Genomic DNA, 7,500 nt, shown 5'->3' on the forward strand with positions numbered 1-7,500 from the left:
TATATATATATATATATATATATATATATATATATACCGTTGTGTTCCAATAATTATACAGTAAAAAATTTGACGTTAAATCGAATACATTTTTTCACATATCTCAAACGGCCCACGCAAGTTTTTGTGTTAATTTAACATAAGATGAATATGTTGAAAAATAACATAAATATGAAGTATAAAATGTGTTGTTATGACTTATACGTGTTGAATATCGACTCGACACAAAATATTGAGATAGTATAAATACAATATGCTAAATTAACACACGGCAGTGTTAAAAATTTAACTCAAAAGTTTTAACAAGGACCGATTGTGACACACAAGTACAAAATCTTTTTTACCGTATACGATCGTGTTGGATACGAAAAGACTTGCTAAACTACGCGATTCGTTCACGACACTTCGAGAACACAACGCGTGAAACCGTATACGTGACCTCCCAGTCCACACATACGACAAACATTAGTTTACGGTTACGCTTCTTAGAAGACTGATAAGAGAGTCACTATAAATATTTGAAGTTCGATACAACGGTCGACAAACAAGATGTATTCGTTCGTTTGGAAAATCATGTGTTTAAACATTACAAATAAAAGTTGAATAGCGCAGTTCAGATTATACACAGTTGCGATGCAAGCAATGATATCTATCCATTGTCAACAACGTGTACGTGTGTATATTTTTTTAATCCAATTTATCTGCTTCTTACAAAGATCATATTCACTTCTCCAATATGATGATTATCGATTCGATGACCGTGCAGGTCCGGTGTCGCATGAATCCTCCACGTGCGTGAAGTTGGCCATTTGTTTACGATCGTCGGCCATGTCGTTATTTACGCACAGATGCTTTATCGTAACTCAGTATAGCGCGCGCGTTTCAATATCGGCTCGCGTTGCGAACGATTAAAAACAGCAGGTTGCGCCAGAAGAGCCGACCGAGCTCGTGTAAACAACGCGAGAAGTCGTGTTGTACTCACCGTGACGCGAAGAAATAGACGAGATTCGGGCTCGGTTCACATTCGGGTAATGTAGCACCGACGATTTTCTTCCTGAGGCTTCGTCGAGGTCAAGATTTACAGCTTGCCGAGCGGAGTCTCTGTTCCTGTCCCTGGTGAATCGCTGCTCCCACCTCCCTTCCCTCGCCGTCATTTACGGAGTTCCTCGTCCCTCGCTGTTCTTTTGCCGATCACAACGTAAACCGAGGTCCTGTTTCACAAAGAGTTCCGCGATGAGGAGGAGCCGTGGAGACTCGTCTAGGTTTCGCTTCTGTCACGGTATCTATCGCGCCCACTACGACGGCACACGAGATCGATCGCGTCGCGAGAAATCACCGGAGTCGGCGAAAGCACGCGTGATATGTAACGGGAGAGCCACGTTGGACGCGGGAGACGTCGCGACGTTACCGCTGCCGCGCAGCGAGCGTGTTCCCTCGGGGCGGTCTTTGTGTTTGGAGGTTAGGTTCGAGCATCTGGCGTCTCTCGGATGCTCGTTTCTCCGGCCGCGGTGTGTGTCGGACTACGGCGGCCACAGTGGCGCGTTCTCGCGACAGAAGGGACGTCCACAGCGTGACCGCGTCGTAATGCGCGCACCGACACGATCGCGAGCGAGTGCGACGTGCACCGAGCCGCGCGGAGCCACAGCACGGCGGAACCGGCGAAAAACTGCGTGAACACAGAACCGTGCTAACTGCGCGACCGGCGTCAGACTGCCGCGAGAACGGAGCGGGGATTCAGTTGAGTGGCATCGCCCGTTTAGAGGGGTTGCCCTTCCACTCTCTCTCTCTCCTTCGTGGCGCGAGACTAGCCGACCACCGGCCCGACTCCCCACTACCAGCGCTGCCAGCGCTACCCCTGTTGTCCCTACCGCCGTACTCGCTCCCACTCCGTCCGCCGTACGGCTCCCCCCGCTGCGTCGTCGCCCGCGACTTCTATGACTCAGTCCCCACTGCTACACGGTCGCGCTGGTGAAAGAGTGTCCGTGTGAAAGAGAGAGGGACTCGGTCGCGCGAGTGAGACGTGCGTAGGAGGACTAGAATGCGCCCTAGTGATGCGAGAGAGACGAGAAGATGCGAGAGCGAGAGCAGGTGACGAGCTTAGCGGGACGGAGACTACGGCTGGTGTTCCAACAGAGAAGGCTGCGAGGGTTCATCAAACGAAGATGGCGGAGGTAAGTGAGGCGCGAGTGCGAGAGAGTGAGTTGCCGTTGATACCGCCGAGAACGAAGGAGAGAGGACCGGCGGTATGAGAAAGATAGGAATGTAGGCGAGAGGTAAGAGAGAGAGACGGACGCGAATGAGAGTACTACGAGTGAAACGCGCTGGTCAGACGGAGACTAGCTTCGTTGTCGCAATAGAGAGGACTTGCTAGCGATGCAACCGATTAGAAAGAGACGGTTCGAATAAGTGGAATGCGCACGCATGCGCCGTATTCGAAACTCGGCACGCGGTCGCGCCCAAACGCATCTCCCCGCGATCCTCATATTGATGTACTACGCTCTTGCACTCGCGGCGAGCCGATTGCGACCGTCGCAAATACGAGGGAAGTCGTACGGTAGAGACAGACGACGGATCGTCCTCGTGTACCCACGTATATCACGTAGAGCCGTATGGGTGACTTTATCGTACACACGAGCACCGAGATGCTGCGCGCGGACGAGCAAGGTACGTTAACTGGGTTTAAGCGTGCGGACACGCCATCAATTCGCGCGGCTTTTCGCCGCGATTTTAATTAGCGCGAGCAACATCGAGGCCGATGACACGGTGAAGGGAAACGTAGAACTTGAACGAATCTGAATCAAGCATAAGGCGAGACAACGGAGAATATCAATATGGCGGTCTTAATCTCGACTGTCATTGGCCGGTCGGTTAACCGTTCAACTGCCGTAACGAATAAATAAGTAACGACTACATATGACTGGCTCTTAGCCTCAAATTCAGCCAGTTCGATCGTCACTCTATCGAATTTTGATCGCTATTTTGGAAAATGCGCTCGATGTATGAAATCATTACAGACACGAGTAGGTGTACATGTATCTCTCAATGAGGACAGTTCATCCGTCTCTCGATAAGGTTAGGTCATTTATCTCTCGATAAAGCTTGGCTCGCATTTACCGTCGTCGCGATTCAAGCCGAACGTGATGGAAAGCTCGGTTTGCGCAGCGCTAGACAGCGTAATTAAAATATTACGCGACCGGTTCGCATTGTCTCGCGCAATACGAGGCAATTTAAAGTTTACGAACGCCGGTTGTCGCGCAGAAATTTCTCGCCTCGAGCAATCTCCCTCGATATTGCTCGATATCTTCGCGTATAGCGGGATCATACTTCCGTCGCGCTTTTAGGAGCGCACTACCTTTACTATGCAGCCGGTAGCGGTCTCCCTCTGTTCATCTTTCTCTTGCATCGCGTTTTCCTGAATTCTTCAGCGATGCAATTCCGTGTACACGCGGCGCGCGAGAGACCGCGCTGCGAAACGAGTCTCTGAAAATGCTGGGCCGCGGCATCGCGGGGTTAACTAATGAATTCCGGCGTGGTTATACTAGCTAGCCGTCGGGGCTCGGCTACGTTTCGAGGTCTTATCGTTGGCTGGAAATCAGCCTGTCTGGCAGATGTTCGCTAAAACGTCGACCTCTCGCGTCTCCTTGCGCATCCTCTACATCTTCCGTGACTCGTTCGCTCTTCTCGAACTCGAGGAACACCGACGTAAGATGCTAAGTGTGAGCATCTTATTCTCGCGCCCCCGTTCTTCCTCGCGTTATGGCGAACACGAGCTGCCGCGTCTCAAATTGTGCTCCCGGGATTCGGATTATGTTCTTGAATTTCGGGGTATCACGTTCGTGGACGCCTGGCGAATCGTCGGAAAGAGATCATAGTAACACTTGAATTCATACGAACGGGGAAAATACCGGGAGACTCGCGTCGCGTTCTGCTATATCCCGACGTCATCGTCTTCTCCACGTGATCCGCGCGAAAAATGTATAAGCACTTTTTCTATATTTTATGCCAATACTTTGTTTTTCACATTGTTTCTTACGTTATGCCGTCACGAAGAAATGTTTCTGCGTGCTCATGCGCTCTCTCTTTCTCTCTTATACGATAGAAACGTAGCATTGTGTTAGCATAACGCACGAAAGGACCAAATTCCGCCTATAATTCATTGAATGTCTGATTATTTTTTTTTTTTACAAACAGTTGCAGCCGATTCACAACCGATCGGTTTCAATTCAGCTCTCGCGCAGTCTTAGAACATATTTCCCCTTTCCTCCTCGCCGGTATCCCCGAGCTCTTCTATTATGCGAGCTAACACTCGGCGTAAGATGGAATCCCATGCCGGCAGTTTCACGAAAGTTAACAAGTTTTCAGCCGATTAGACTTTTAATCGTTATTACCTACTTTGCTGAGTGCCGCGTTTATCGCCGCGGCCAATTAAAATCGCGATGCAGGCGTCGTTTTTCCCAATTGCTCTACCCAAGCTCTTCGAATCTCGTTTACTTCCGAAGAAAAGGCAGCGTCTTAATCGTTTTACGTAAATGTGTCGATTACGTGATAGCATGCCAAACTCTTGTAGATTTCTCGGGAATAATATTATTTTCCAACTCACAAGCTCGCGTCGGGTCGCAAAAGCTCGAAAATATTTAACGATATTGCTCTTTGATTCTTTGATAAATTCGAGCGCGTTTGTATCCGTGAGAAAACATTGCGCATCCCAGCGTTTCACAACGATTTTACGTACGCAAAGAAATAAAGAGAAATTACAAACACATCCTTGTCGGTTTCCTTTTTTTTTTCCTTTTTTCATAGGGCATATCAAAGTTACCGTTAATGTCAAGACGCAACTGGACCGAGTTTATGTTTAATAATCGCCGGAGGAAAATTGTTTGCTCTGAATGCGCACAAGTATATATTACATTTTTTTCTTCCCCGGGGTTTACGAGAGGAAATGAAATTCCTTTTTACTCGCTCTTCGGATATATACAATCGTGTTTCTCCGTGCTCGGGCGTGATGGGGGGAAATGAGAATATACCGTGCATTCCTCTCCGCTTCCTAAAATCGTCAAGTGATGCATTTATTTTCAATTTGTTCCGTATACCGCCGTAATTCATCATCGGGCAGATATCAGGAGGATTTCTCTTATTTGCACCGCGAACGCATGTTTAGTGGAATTCGTCCGTTAATTAAATCGAATCGATTGTGTGAGTAGCGAAATAAAATCGGAGTAAACGCGCCGGAGAGTCTCGAGCAATCATAACGAGAGAGCGATGAGGAATCTCACGAGTATTAAAACGAAAAAGAGAGAGAGAAAAAAATTCGTACTGCAACCGCGCGCGCGCGAATTTACGCGCGAAAGGGTTATCAATGCCGGCGCGGAAACCGGCGACAAAGAACTCCTCGAGTCATTCGTCATTTCTAACGTTCTTTCCCGCTTCGTGCGACGTGACATCGTACCTGGCAATCGGTAAAAACTGGAAACGACACGTACTAGGATGAAATTCTGCCTCCGATGGATTCCAACGGTACGTCAAACCGGTCCGATCGAATCGTGTACATAGTCCATACCAGCGCCTGACGGCTTTGTCAGTAGACAACTCCCTTGTCCCCTTGTTTGTCTTGTCTCTTTTGAGCTGACATTCCATGGCGTGCTGGTACTCTGAGCGTCTATCGGGAAGCGAAAAGCGCGAGACAGTATGTGCACGAAGCGCCGTAGTGCGCCATGCTTCATCGCGGACGAGTTCTCATCTTTTCCGTTGCCGGAGCATTCTCGCGCACGCGAGATTCAATTTTCCCTGCTTTGCTCGAGAAGTTGCAGGGAGATGGCCTCTAATAAGATTGTAACTCGTAAACGTAACTTTCCGCGAGATTCGCGGATTTAACGGGAGAATATTTTCGCGCACAAACAGAAAGAACGCCAGTGATATCGCCGTTTGCGCATTACACGACTGTGTTATACGACTGTAATGTAATATGCGGCATCGGTTGGCCGACGAATCGCTCGTAGATACAGATAATCGTCACTTCAGCACAGCCGTTTAGATTCGCGTTTAACTAACACCAAGATTTCCGTCTCGATTTTATTCTCGTTTTACCGCCGGGGAAGCCATCTGTCTCGCGAAATCGACGCTTTTTGTATTCGGGCGTTTCCTGACGTTAAAGCGCGGACGCTATCCATTAAGACGACGACAACGATCATCCGCACCTATACAAGCGAACTTGTTAGTCGATACATTCCCCACACCTGTTGTTGTGGATACCACAAATGTGTGATCAAACAGGCACGGTAGGCTTTGACGCATCGAAGGACATTGTAGGTGCTAATTAAATGCACCCTTTAACGTGATACAAGGTCTGCGAAGCATCTCGCGCTGGATGAACACTTCGTAATATCGATCGATAACTACGTGCCTGAACAAAGCAGGAGAGGACGACATTAAGGATATATACGACGCGCTCCGCTAAAGCATCGAACATATTGTAGATGCGACACGTTTCACTTAGACTATAATAATATATAATTACGATATCGCTTTCCGCTTGAATTAGACGCACGTGTCGGGAGTTGTTTGTGTCCCACGTGAGACGTGTTTAAAATACTGTTACCTGTGTCTGCATGCTCGCGCGCGCGCGATTGTCGAGATTACCGAGGTTACCGTTGCGCCGGTAAATGTCGAAGTTAACTGTTATCAGTCTGCAGAATCATATTTCGCGATACGCGTTGATCACGCACGTGATCCGAGATCAACACCACGTCGGGCCATTGTTTCTCGCGTAAATCGACCTTCCGCGCGAAGAGAGGAGGTTCTCGCGCGCGCGCGTTTTCATACAACTGGAATTCCAGCTTCTCTGAAATTTATCGGCGGATCGTCCTCGCGGAAGCGACTCGTTTCCATCGTCAGCGCTATTAATAATCGTTTGCCGGCGGATCTTTCGCCGGCGGAGAGAGGTACGCGGCGAATCTAACGAACGACGTTAGCTCTTCAATTTACGACCGGCAGGTTATGCTACCCCGCAACGGCTGAAACGTATTGTAGTCATTAAGCGGCGATCGATTAAGCACCGTCGCACGGATGTTTATATATCCCGCGCGTAGGTGTACACACGCTCGTCTCTGATTTATCAACGGACTCGCGGCGCCTTCGTCTGGAAATTAACCGGCGGGTTGCAGCGGGATGAAAGTGGAAACGGTGGCGCAGATATAGTGTGCACGCTTGCAGACGGGCCCAGAGTCCGTTGGCAATGGAACATTAACTAATTACCTTAAACTGGCAGTCTGGCGTTTCTGTAGCCTCCTCGATTCAGCCATCGCCGGATCCGGTTATCGGGAGGCGGAAACAGATTATGTTAGTTAGGATGCGATTTAATTAAGTCCTCTCTGACGCGGCGTTAGCGGAGATCAACGACAGGACAAACTAATTGTTGTGTGTCGTTGCTAACAGCTTCGTCTGCTACCGACCGCGTCGACGAGGCGCTATCGATCAACGACGACGGGGGGGATTGCCCAAAAA

General features: G+C 48.9%; 1 protein-coding gene across 2 annotated transcripts in view; it reads right to left on the reverse strand.

Annotated features, from left to right (window-relative positions):
* LOC106744415 (bifunctional heparan sulfate N-deacetylase/N-sulfotransferase) overlaps window positions 1–7,500 on the reverse strand; it is a 155,595-nt gene that overhangs the window by 134,656 nt on the left and 13,439 nt on the right. Inside the window, exons 1-2 of one of the 2 annotated variants that reach the window (XM_014619171.1) lie at window positions 7,252–7,500; window positions 983–1,211 (exon numbers count right to left, since the gene is read on the reverse strand). The exon at window positions 7,252–7,500 is cut by the window's right edge and continues 386 nt beyond it. The gene's annotated coding sequence lies outside the window, so the exon portion shown is untranslated. The remainder of the gene's footprint in view (window positions 1–982; window positions 1,212–7,251) is intronic. The other variant, XM_014619172.1, reaches the window with a different exon arrangement.

Source organism: Dinoponera quadriceps, unplaced genomic scaffold (genome assembly GCF_001313825.1).
Source record: "Dinoponera quadriceps isolate SergipeBrazil2010 unplaced genomic scaffold, ASM131382v1 scaffold777, whole genome shotgun sequence".
NCBI classification, from domain to species: domain Eukaryota; kingdom Metazoa; phylum Arthropoda; class Insecta; order Hymenoptera; family Formicidae; genus Dinoponera; species Dinoponera quadriceps.